This window comes from Triticum aestivum, chromosome 2A (assembly GCF_018294505.1).
Source record: "Triticum aestivum cultivar Chinese Spring chromosome 2A, IWGSC CS RefSeq v2.1, whole genome shotgun sequence".
Taxonomy (NCBI): Eukaryota; Viridiplantae; Streptophyta; class Magnoliopsida; order Poales; family Poaceae; genus Triticum; species Triticum aestivum.
In genome coordinates, this window is record NC_057797.1 from 737,021,054 (window position 1) to 737,034,888 (window position 13,835).

The window sequence follows — 13,835 nt, forward strand, 5'->3', positions numbered from 1 at the left end:
CTTCTAGGGTTTAGCCTCTACGATCTCGTGGTAGATCAACTCTTGTAATTGTAAGTGCATCTAGTGCCCCTTAGTGATTTTGGTGCATTGAAGACTTATAGGTTAAGGGACTAATGCGTTTGTAAGTGTACACAGGTCTATAAGTCTATGAGGAGTTTGATATTTCAATTCTTCATATTATATGTTAAATTCGTGTATAAATTACAAGATATAGGGGGAGATCTTCATGATTCAACTCTTCAAGAGTGCATTGCTTCAAAGGCAAATTCCTCACTATGCACATCTTCAGGGGGAGTTCTTTTATATCTTGCAATCAAATTCCTCAATATCAATAGTTACACTTCATATGTTTATCCCCGTTGAAAACTTAACCTATATTGTCATCAATCACCAAAAAGGGGGAGATTATAAGTGCATCTAGTGCCCCTTAGTGATTTTGGTGCATTGAAGACTTATAGGTTAAGGGACTAATGCGTTTGTAAGTGTACACAGGTCTATAAGTCTATGAGGAGTTTGATATTTACAGGAAAAGTTGACCCCTAAAAATGAATATCTTCGACTAAAGATTTTGGTATTTCTGAAGACTTTCATGAAGACTTTGAAAGTGAAGAAATTGGTGTGTCTGTGAAGACTTGATATTCATGCAAGGAATATGAAGCTTGAAGACTTTCGTTTTCATAGTTTTGTTTTTCTCTTTCTTGAGTCATAGGAAAGACCATACTGTTAAAGGGGGTCGAGGAAATACTAAGGAAAAATTTACATGTGATGCTCAACTCAAAATCCTACACCTACCAATCTCTTCGAGTGAAGCCATTGGAAATCTCATACAGTTCAGTCAATTTCTTCACTGACAGAGACGAAGTTCTTCTGGTCTCTGAGGAATTTTTCCTGACTGAGGAGTTAGGAATTCGCTAGTGCGGAGTGCCTACATAGTGAGGAACATGATAGCCCTGAGGATTTTACTACTCAAAATTCCGACCGTTGCTGTGCTATGTGCCAGCTGTCCCAAAATATCTATCCACCTAACGGTCATATCATTGAAGGGCATTTATGTCTTATCATGTCGGGCTGCTCCCTAGGCTATAAATAGCCGCCTCCTACAACCACTAGCTGGTTGGCTGGTCCGAGAGAAATTGACACTTGTCATTTGAGAGCAACCCATCCTCTGAGGACTTTGAGCGAAAATCATCAAGTGAGGAAAAACCAAAAACATAAAACCCAAACACCTACAAACCCCAAGTGATTGAGCATCACTTAAGAGGTTGATACTGCGTGGATCCGACGCTTGTTACCTTTCAAGATTGTGCTTCTTCCAGACGGTTAGGCGTCATGGTCTAGAGCATCCAAGAGGAATTGTGGATCGCCGAGTGACCAAGTTTGTGAAGGTTTGGAAGTCGCCTGAAGACTTACCACGAGTGATTGGACGAGGTCTGTGTGACCTTAGTTCAAGGAGAATACGGTGAGGACTGGGTGTCCTGAGCTGCGTGTTCAGGACTGGGTGTCCGAGACTGTGTGTCCTTGAGTTTAAATACTCAGCCGCTCCAACCAGACGTACAACTGAGACAACAGTTGGAACTGGTCTACCAAATCATTGTCTTCACCAAGCTTACTAGTTCTATTTCCTCAACTCTTTCATTTCCACATAACTGTGTTGTGTGTTTGTTCATATCTGTGTTTGAAGGCGTTGACTGAAGACTTTCTCAATTTCCTCAGTTCAATTTCTTCAGTCTGTTTTGTCTTCATCCTGTGTTATCCTGTGATTACGCTTCCTGTATTTTGTGCCTGTCTTCATTTCATCATGATGACTATGCTTGTATTCTGTTATGTTTACTTTTGAGTACTTATTCCGCTGCTAGTAGTTCTTCGCTAAGGAATTTCCTCACCGGCAAATCCCTCAGTGAAGAATTTCTTAAAAATTGTCTATTCACCCCCCTCTAGTCGATATAACGCACTTTCAATTGGTATCAGAGCGAGGTACTCTCTTGTTCTGTGTGATTTTGGTTTAACAGCCTTGAGTTTTAGTTATGTCGACCGCAGGTATGACGAAATTGACATGCCCCATCTTTGACGGTCACGAGTATCCCAAGTGGAAGGCCATGATGAAGAAATGCCTCATGGCGATGAACAACGAGCTGTGGACCGTCATTGAGATTGGTCTGACCGATCTGTGCAAGATGGCAGAAGCTGATGACATTCGCAAGTACACTCTTCTAAACCTCACGGCGAAGGATGTCATCTGCTCCAGTTTGTCACAAAATCAGTTCAGGAATATCATACATCTTGATCATGCGAAGCTCATCTGGGACCGTCTCTCTGAGGTCTATGAAGGTCATCGAACCTGTCATGATCCTTGGTTTGAGGACTTCAAGGAATCTCTCAACGCGATGACATTCGAACCAGAATCATCATCTTCTGCATCATGCCATATGGCAAAAGATGCTGAGGTAACTGAATGCTACCTATCCGAGTCTAGTGATGATGAATCTGGTGATGAATTTGGACCCAACTATGTCAAACTTGCTTCCCTTGCCACTAAACAACAAAGAGCTTTGGAAAAAGTTCACTATATGCTAAACAAGAGCGATGCTATGTTGGGTGAAGAAATGGATCAGTCAAAAGCTTTGGCCGAAAGTCTTCAGAGACTTCATACTAAGTATGACACCCTTCAAGGTCATCATAACACTCTCTTATCTGATCATGAGAAGCTTTCTTATGAATTTCTTCAAAGAAAGCAAGACCTTGAGAAGCTAAGAGTGAGTTATGAAGATCTTCAGAAGGAGCGCGATTCATTACTTGCTCAACAAATCAGCGCTTTTCAGGAAGAATTTGTTCCTCCATGCTTGAAGTGCATTGGACGTGAATCTGCTAATTCCTCACCTGAATGTTCAAATGCTGCTAATGTTTCAAATTCTTCACATGCCTCTGCTATCACTAATTCCTCATCTGAGGACATTGCTAGTATCACTGACGATGCAGGGCTGAAGGAATTGTACACGACAGGCATGTACAAAAGCCTCAAAGGGCATCAGGCTCTTTGTGATGTGCTTAAAAAGAAGATCCTCAACAGGAACCCTAGGAAAGAGGGTATCGCCTTTGAGAGGAAACTCAATGTTGATGGTACATATTGGAAGCCTGAGCAGTACCCCAAAACTACATGGGTTGCTGCAAAGGGACCTCCAGTTGATCCATCTAACTTTTCTGGATTTGAATGTGAAACTCCTCATTCTAATGATGAGTCAATTGACTTCAACTATAAATTGTTCAAAAATCAAAATGGTGAAGTATTTGCTAGATATGTTGGCACTAACTGCAGGAATGGCTCCCCTATGAAGAAAATCTGGGTTCCCAAAAGATGCCTTGAAAATCTTCAGGTGAATGTCATCATGACGCCACCTGTGAAGAATAGGAACCCCAAATCAAATTCTTCATATGGACCAAATTCTTCATATGGATCCAAGTCCTCATACGGACCAAACTCCTCATATGGATCAAATTCCTCAAAAGGATCAAAGTCCTCATATGAACATCATCATGCTAACCCGTCTGTTTCGCAGGGAAGATCTAAGGATTATGGATATGTGCATTATTCTTCAAATCATCATGTCCATAAGTCCTCGAAGAATTTCTCTGCTTACTCTTATGCTTATTCTAACCCCTCTTATGTGAAACAAAATGGACTGGCTTCTATGCCATCCTTCTCGTATGGAGCTCGCAGAATGATGAACTCTTTGCCACCCCTTCAGATGTGGGTGGTGAAGAAAAAGAACTAATCTCTTCTACAGGGTCAGGTCTCCAGACGCACGTAATCGTCTGAAGAATTTGCTGGAGACCTGAGCATGCCTGATAGGACGCAGGCTAATCATGAAGAAATGAACTTTTATTTCTCACGTCCTCATACTGCTTTATCAATTCTCTTACTTGATGAAATTGATCTGATGAATTGATGTCATATTCTTCACTGATGAAGTATATGAGTTTGTAAGCTGCACTAATTCGTCTGCAGGATGATCAACCTAAAGCCACTGAGTGGGTCCTCGATAGTGGATGTACAAACCACATGACTGGTGACAAGAATCTATTGATGAATGCTCCATTATCTCTGTCACATCTGAAGCATATCATCTTTGCTGACAAAGGCAAAAGTCAGGTATTGGGTCTAGGCAAGGTTGCGATTACAAAGGATCGACACATGGACAAGGTCATGCTTGTTGAGTCCTTAGGATACAACCTTATGTCTGTCTCAATGCTTTGTGATCTTGATATGGTTGTTGTCTTTGGCAAGTACCGTTGTGTTGTGGTTATGGAAGCTGACAATTCCAAAGTCTTCGAAGGCTTTTGGAGAGGAGACATGTATATTGTTGATTTCTCTACAGGACCACAACCAGCCGTGTGCTTACTTGCAAAAACTTCAGAAGGCTGGCTCTGGCATCGACGACTTGGTCATGCAGGCATGAGGAATTTGCACACGCTTGTGAAGAAGAAGCATGTCATTGGCATCGAGAATGTAAAATTCCTCAAGGATCACCTATGTGGAGCCTGTGAAGCTGGGAAGATGACGAAGGCCAAGCATCCAGCAAAGACTATCATGACCACCACTCACCCATTTAAATTGCTTCACATGGATCTCTTTGGTCCTAATCATTATTCTGCTATTTCAAATGAAGCATCTCAATATGGCTTTGTTATTGTTGATGATTATTCTCGCTATACATGGGTACACCTTGTTACTTACAAACATGAAGTGCAGGAAGTCTTCAAACGATTTTCCTCAAGGGCTTCAACCAACTTTGGTGTGAAGATCAAGCACATCAGAAGTGATAATGGCACTGAGTTCAAGAATTCTGGTCTCGATGACTATCTTGATGAACTTGGTATTACTCATGAGTTATCTGCTCCCTACACTCCTCAGCAGAATGGCGTTGTGGAGCGCAAAAATAGGACTCTTGCTGAGATGGCTCGCACTATGCTTGATGAATACAAAACGCCTCGTCGTTTTTGGACTGAGGCAATTGATACTGCGTGCCACATCATCAACAGAGTATATCTTCACAAATTCTTCAAAAAGACTGCCTATGAACTCCTCACTGATAAGAAACCCAATGTAAGTTATTTCAAAGTCTTCGGTGTTAAATGTTGGATTAGAGATCCTCATCACAACTCAAAATTTGCACCGAAAGCACATGAAGGTTTTATGCTTGGTTACGGAAAGGACTCGCACACCTACAGAGTCTTCAACAACGTTCTTCACAAAGTTGTTGAAACTATAGATGTGCGGTTCGATGAAACTAATGGCTCGCAAAGAGAGCACCTACCTACTGTGATAGATGAACCAGCACCTGAGGAAACTATCAAGTTCAAAACTACCGAGGATGTCATTCCTACTGAAGAATCTGCTGAAGAATTCATTTCAGAACATGAAGAACGTCGGGCTAATGCACCTGAAGAAAATGCTGAAGAAAATGGTGTTGAAGAAAACACTGATCAAATTCTTCAACGGCAACCAGCTCATCCTCGCATTGCAAAAGAAGTGCAAGTTGAAAAGATCATCAATGACATCAAAGCTCCAGGTCTTCTCACACGCTCAAAAGCTTCACATTTGTCTAACTTTTGTGGGCACTATGCTTTTGTCTCTATTACAGAGCCCACTAAGGTAGATGAAGCATTTCTGGAGCCTGAGTGGATTCAGGCCATGCAAGAAGAATTACATCAGTTCGAGCTCAACAATGTCTGGGAACTGGTCAAACGTCCAGATCCTCGCAAGCACAATATCATCGGCACAAAGTGGATCTACCGCAACAAGCAAGATGAAAATGGCCTTGTGGTGAGGAATAAGGCATGGCTTGTAGCTCAAGGCTACACACAGGTGGAAGGAATTGATTTCGATGAAACTTTTGCACCTGTTGCTAGACTTGAGGCTATTCGTATATTACTTGCTTATGCTAACCATCATGATATCACTTTATATCAAATGGATGTGAAAAGTGCATTCCTCAATGGTAAGCTTGAGGAAGAAGTATATGTTGCTCAACCCCCAGGTTTTGAAGATCCAAAGAATCCTGACAAAGTCTTCAGACTCAACAAGGCCCTCTATGGCCTCAAGCAGGCCCCACGGGCTTGGTATGATACCTTGAAGGAATTACTCATGAAGAAAGGCTTCAAACCCGGTTCACTCGACCCTACTCTTTTCACTAAATCTTATGATGGTGAATTGTTTGTGTGCCAAATATATGTTGATGACATTATCTTTGGCTGTACTGACCAACATTATAGTGATGAATTTGCTTATATGATGAGTGAAGAATATCAAATGTCTAGGATGGGAGAGTTGAAATTCTTCTTAGGTCTTCAAATTCGTCGACAACGCAATGGCATATTCATATCTCAGGAGAAATACCTCAAGGATGTACTGAGGAAATTTGGCATGCAAGATTGCAAAGGCGTCAAAATTCCTATGCCCACAAATGGCCATCTGTGCACTGATGAAAATGGTATTGACTTCGATCATAAGGTATATCGCTCCATGATAGGTTCCTTATTGTGCTTATGTGCATCTAGGCCAGATATAATGCTTAGTGTTTGCATGTGTGCCCGATTTCAAGCTGCACCGAAGGAATCACACCATAAGGCTATGAAGCATATTCTTCATATCTAGCTCACACACCAACACTTGGATTATGGTACCCCAAGGGCTCGGCTTTTGATCTTGTTGGATATTCTGACTCTGACTATGCTGGTGATCATGTGGATCGCAAGTCAACATCTGGTACATGTCATTTCCTCGGACGATCTTTGGTCTGTTGGTCCTCGAAGAAACAGAACTGCGTATCACTATCTACTGCTGAAGCTGAGTACATTGCCGCTGGTTCTTGCTGTGCCCAATTGCTATGGATGAAGCAAACTCTCAAGGACTACGGTGTCAACATGAAGAATGTGCCCCTCTTCTGTGACAATGAGAGTGCCATCAAGATTGCTCACAACCCAGTTCAGCACTTGAAGACAAAGCACATTCAGATTCGTCATCATTTTCTTCGTGATCATGTGTTGAAGGGCGACATTTCTATTGAGCATGTGAAGACTGAAGAACAGCTAGCCGATATCTTCACAAAGCCCTTGGATGAGAAGAGATTTAGCAAGTTGCGGTGTGAGCTAAATATCCTAGAATCTTCAAATGTTCTTTGAAAAGGACACTCATCCTAACAGTTATGCAAAATTGATGACTTAGATGTGCAACATATGAAGAAACATTTTTCTTCAATCAATGAAGAATAACACTCTTAGTGTGAAGAAATTAATAAAGAATTTGATTCTCAGAACCCTACGATAATTGTACGCGGTGTCTAAAATCATCATTCTTATACGGTGGGCCACGCCACCACCAAAAGTTGAAACTCCTCAAATTATTTATATTCTTCAACTTTGCATAGTCTTCACTAGTTCCGACGTTTTTCTTCATTGGCTATATATATATATATATATATATATATATATATATATATATATATATATATATATATTGTTACTATTCATCACCCAGGGTGCAGAATACGTAGTTCTTCATCCGAGGTAATCTTACGATCATTTCATAATTAATTACATTTTGAATTCAAATAGTTACATTCCTATTGATTCACTACATAAAATTTGACATAAGAAAATAAAAATATAGGTCATAAGACAAGAAAATTTGCAGTTTATGTGTATTTTAGACTATACTTTTATGTTTGTAATTTTGCATAACATAAAATATTTTTTACGGTGATTATATATTTTCTTACGGTCCCTTTTTGCGTCGGAAATAAGACAAAACTTACGGAACGTAAAATTACGGTGCATTGATGGTAAAATAGAGGGGGGTGAAGAATAACTATTCCTCACCTAGGGTGACGAATAGCGCGATATATATATATATATATATATATATATATATATATATATATATGTCCTCTACAGCATTCACTTATTGCTATTTCTTCAAGTTGGTTTTCTGCTAAGTGAATGTGATCGGACCCTTCCCCCTCTATGCTATACTCAACCCAATCTGTTCACAAATTCTTCATGTGCGTTCTATTTGAAACTCGTTCAAAATCTTCACTGTGTCCCTGTCAGCTGAAGAAATCGCGAACGGAACTTTAAAACCTATCTTATCGAAATTTTCGGTTTTGCCGCTCAAACCGTTCCGCATCCCACAATACACTTATCCACTCACCCACGATCTAACACGATCTCCACCTCTCACTACGTGGGTGACACATGTCATGCGAATGAGAAGGGTCAGGGGCACGTTCGTCCAATTTCTTCGGGCGAGCAGTTTTTTACCGTGGCTATAAATACCCCTCCTTCCCTTCCTCACTTCTTTTACTCCGCTCGACCTCTCTCTCCAGCTCGAGCTTCTCAAACCCTAGCGCCGCCACTACTTCATCGCCGCCGGTGAGGAAGAGCTTCACTGCCTCGACCTCGTCGCCGACGTACTCAGGCCTACCGCGTAAATCTTCACTCCGCCGCCGCCGTAGCCGTCTTCCTCCGCCGAGTTAGGGCGTGGAAGATCTGCTCAGACGAACTTCACATCTCCTCACTCCAGTTCGTCGTGTTCTTCGTCCAGGGTAATTAAAAGTTACTTTTACTGCTCTTGTTGATTCGAATGATTATCTACAAAATCTTCAAAAGTGCTTTTCTTCATATCTTCACACACTGAACACCTCACAAGTCATATGTTCTTGATTCGTTTCTCTAAGCATCATTTTTCTTCAAGATTCCTCAATTGTGTGGATCTTCGATCTATACAACTCTGGAACCTAAGACAAAGAACGCTTAGTGAAAATCCTCAAGACTCATCTGGTCAAATTCCTCAAACTTGTTCTTTTTTAAAAACCTTTTGAGAACGCATATGACCTCTCCAAATTCCTCGCAACTATACTCTGTTCATAGGTACACATGTCAGCTGCTGAATCATTAGGTTCTCATCAACTTAATTCATTTGAGCGTTCCTCGAAGAAAAGTTGCATACTTTTTTAGAGAATTCGATTGTTCAAATTCCTCAACTGAAGAAAATGGCTGATGGTAAAAGGCCACAGAAAGGAGGAAAGAGGTATGAGGTAAATACAGCACTTGAGATCCCTGATGACATATATGCTGGGTACTGCACACCTACTGAGGAAACCAAGAATGAGCACAAAGTGCGCAAACAGAGGATAGAGAGGAGATGGGCAAGAGAATGGAGGGAGTACAGATATGTCACTCCTAAGTACATGAAAAAATTCGCACTCAATCCTCCATGCCCAAGAGCTCCATTGGCACCTGGCCAAATAGCAGATCCCACCAGCCTCAAGCGCGGTGAGGACTATCCTGATGAATGGGCCAAGCGCCAAACCAAGTTGGCTAAGCAAGCCAGAGAAGCAGTGAGGAAATTCAATGAAGACTCTGCTGCTGCTGCTGCCTCTGCTGAGGCCTCTGCTGTCAAGCCAAAGAAGGCTATGTCTAAGAAGCCTGCGTGCAGGCCAAGTTCCATAGTAATGCCCTCACGGCCAGAATCATCAAAGCCCTCACGGCCAATTCCTCATGCTGCTCCTGTTCCTCCCAAGTCCTCAGCTCCTCCGCCTAAGCCTTCAGCTGTTCCGCCTAAATCCTCAACACCTGTGCATCTCGCCTCGTGCCAAAGGACTGCCGGCATCTCCATTGCCTCAGGTGTCTCAGCTAGTTCCTCAGCTGCACCAAGTTCCTCAGCTAGCCCCTCACTGCTGAAGACAAAGACCACTGCTGGACGAGGTCCTCGCCCAAGTCCTCAAAAGAAGCAAGTCGCTTTCCAAGTGCCGTCTGATGAAGACAAAGCTGATGATGATGAACTTGCAGAAATCATCAGAGACAGGCAAGTCAGGGCCGCTAGAGCTAAAGGATCAGAAGTGTCACTGCTTTTGGATCCCAAGCTGATCCTCGACTACATTGATGATTGGCACAAGGACCCCAACACTCCCTTGCCTGACTTCAAGCTGACTCCTGGCCAGAGTCACATGCTGACCCACTTCATTCAAGAAGAAAAGTGGAAATTTGAGAAGGCCAGGCAGATCAAGAAGGCGCATTACAAGAAAGAGCGCTATCTGAAGAAAAACGTTGTCTCTATGACAACTGAAGAACTCGTCACTATTCAGACTGAGATTAAGAAACTCAGTGATGACTTTGACGCATATCGCTCTGATTGGCTTGGAGCCAAGGTTCGTTTTGTGAAACTTGCAGATAACTTCACTTCAAATGTTGCAGCCCCAATGCAACAGGAAATTCCTCAGGCTGAAGCATCTGCTCAGCCTACTGAAGAAAATGACAGCGTCGCTGATGACAATCAGGCTGCTGAAGAAAATGTGAGTTCCAGGGCTGATGACTGCATTCCAGCCGCTGAAGAAATTGCCAGGGCACCCACTAGTGGTGTGCCTGAAGAAACTGAAGAACTCAGGGCAACTGCATCAGTTGTGCCTGAAGAAAATCAACCAGATTCCTCAGCTGCTCCTGCACCAACTTCAACTCCAATCCTTCCATCTGCATCAGATGTGAAGAAGACCAAGGCTGCAGAGCGTGCTGCAGTGAAGAAAAGGAAAGCATCAGCTGCTTCAGATTCTTCAGCTCCGAAGAAAATGAAGCCTATGACAAGTTCATTTGCAAATCCGATCGATGTTGTTCCCATCTCAACCAGGCCATCAAAGGACCTTGTTCCTTTTGATGGAGAATATGTGATCCCCAGCGGATCTGATGAAGAAACTCCTTCTGCTGCTTTGTCTGAACCGTTGGATGAAGAAATTGAAGTGAATGCGATCCCTTCAACACCTATCATCTCCTCGCCTATGCCTCAGTTCACAGCTAAAGAGGCTGGAGTTGAAGAAATGGAAGATGAAGATGTAGACATTGGCTACTCCACACCCGTAATCAGTGAAGAATTCTGGGAAAGTCAGCATCAAAACTCTCCAATGTTCACCCCTCTACAGCAAATTCCTCAGTCCCCCACACAAACTATTCACATGGGCTCTGAAGAAACTCAACCCACTGCATCTGTCCATGAGGAAATTTCAGCCACTAGCGCTGAAGAAACTGCTGCTGCTGAACAACCAACGACGCAGACTGCCACTGAGGAGGAACCAGAAATTCCTCAGCCTGAAGAACCTGCGATTGAGATTCCTGAGGTCGTGATGCAACTCACTGACACTCCTCTGCCGAAGCCAAAGGATCCTTTCTCACGCAAGCAAAAGTTCAAGGCTGATGATTTCTTTGGCGAGCACGTATTCTTTGAAGATTACAACCCATATGACTCTGCTCGCATTAGGAAGAGGCGTTTCTAGTCTGCGAGTCAAGCAAATTTCTATTCCTCAGTGTTGTTCAACAAGGAGAAAATCTTCTACCATGAGCATATTCCTCACGTGGATATGGAATCTTTGTCGTGCTTCGCACCAATCCTCAGTGTTCTTCACGATGCTGGACTGCTAAATTTTTGCTCTGACATCTGTGATTGGAATGAAGAAATGATTCTTCAATTCTATGCAACGCTGCACATCACCGGAGATGCTGAAGATGTGAATTCATGGGTGCTGGACTGGATGTCTGAAAACACTCACTACACTGCACCAGCCTCTGAATTGCTTCATGCTCTACTGCTCAGTCCTCCCCTTGAAGAAGCTCGCTGCATCTATAGTGAACCTGAGCTCACACATCATTACATGCAGGTGCTGATGAAACCTTTGAAGCCAGGTCAAACACCAAGAACCAAATTCCTCGTGAAGGAATTGTTGTATGTGCCCAGAACTGTCTATCGTATTCTTACGAGGACAATCAGTCCCATCAAAGGCCATGACTCATCTGATGAGGAAATTGTTGGCATCATGAAGAATCTGGTATTCAACATCGTTTATGACATTCCTGTCAATTATCACGATTTCTTCATGAGGACTATGGCAAATGTTGCACTATCTCCGTTTGAGCTGAAGCCTTATGCACCTTGGATTATGAGGTTCCTCAGGACAAGGTCTTCACTCAACTACAAAGCTGATTTCCAGAATCACCTCAGCTACTTGCCCCCAATTGAAGTCCTCAAGCAGACATATTCCTTAGTTGATGGAAAGGGCAAAGCACCAGCTGTAATAGATGAAGGCATTCGTCCATTGGATGGTCAGTTTCGCAAAGCTGCATCTTATTCCACCAATGATGACTCTGCCACACATGACTCTGCCAATGCACCTAAGTCCATTCCTCAAGCCACTGCTCCGCGCGTGATGACTGACCATGAATTTCTGCTTAGTCTTCACCAGAAGGTGGATCAAAATCACAAATGGGTTAAGCGTCAGTTTGGTTCACTTCTTCACAACATGACTGCCACACACAATGCAGTGAAGAAAAACCACTACTACCTCCATCAAGTCTTTGGTCGCACCTGGGCAATCCTGTCACATCTGTATGGTGAAGCAGATATGAAGAACATGGGTCTCAAAGAAAATTTTGACTGGTCTGCACCTGCACCGAAGACATTCAAGAAGGTCCAGGTTCCTTCTCTGGTGGCCAGCTCATATTCTTCATCGCGCGACACTGATGAACATGAAGATTTGGACGACATTGCGGCAGGCCCTACATCAACAAATGACCCCAACAACGCTGGCGCTCCTTCATCAACATGATTATCTTCAGGGGCGTTAGTCCTCATTTTCGATCCTTTGGTCATTCGATGACAAAGGGGGAGAAATATGAGTTAGTCTTCAGGCGGGTCTACTATATGGGCGTTCGTTTTTTTTGCTAAGTTACAACTCTCGTTCTTCTAAAACTTTATTGGATCGAGTTGTAATCTTAAACCCGATGGTGCTCTGATACTTTTGATGCACTATTCTACATGCTTATTCCTCGTTAATATTATTGCACGCATGCTGAATTTCATCAGGCACCATATTTCATCATGCATTTCAATTCTTCATATTATATGTTAAATGCGTGTATGAATTACAAGATATAGGGGGAGATCTTCATGATTCAACTCTTCAAGTGTGCATTGCTTCAAAGGCAAATTCCTCACTATGCACATCTTCAGGGGGAGTTCTTTTATATCTTGCAATCAAATTCCTCAATATCAATAGTTACACTTCATATGTTTATCCCCGTTGAAAACTTAACCTATATTGTCATCAATCACCAAAAGGGGGGAGATTGTAAGTGCATCTAGTGCCCCTTAGTGATTTTGGTGCATTGAAGACTTATAGGTTAAGGGACTAATGCATTTGTAAGTGTACACGGGTCTATAAGTCTATGAGGAGTTTGATATTTACAGGAAAAGTCGACCCCTAAAAATGAATATCTTCGACTGAAGATTTTGGTATTTCTGAAGACTTTCATGAAGACTTTGAAAGTGAAGAAATTGGTGTGTCCATGAAGACTTGATATTCATGCAAGGAATATGAAGCTTGAAGACTTTCGTTTTCATAGTTTTGTTTTTCTCTTTATTGAGTCATAGGAAACACCGTACTGTTAAAGGGGGTCAAGGAAATACTAAGGAAAAATTTCCATGTGATGCTCAACTCAAAATCCTACACCTACCAATCCCTTCGAGTGAAGCCATTGGAAATCTCATACAGTTCAGTCAATTTCTTCAGTGACAGAGACGAAGTTCTTCTGGTCTCTGAGGAATTTTTCCTGACTGAGGAGTTAGGAATTCGCCAGTGCGGAGTGCCTACACAGTGAGGAACATGATAGCCCTGATGATTTTACTACTCAAAATTCCGACCGTTGCTGTGCTATGCGCCAGCTGTCCCAAAATATCTATCCACCTAACGATCATATCATTGAAGGGCATTTATGTCTTATCATGTCGGGCTGCTCCC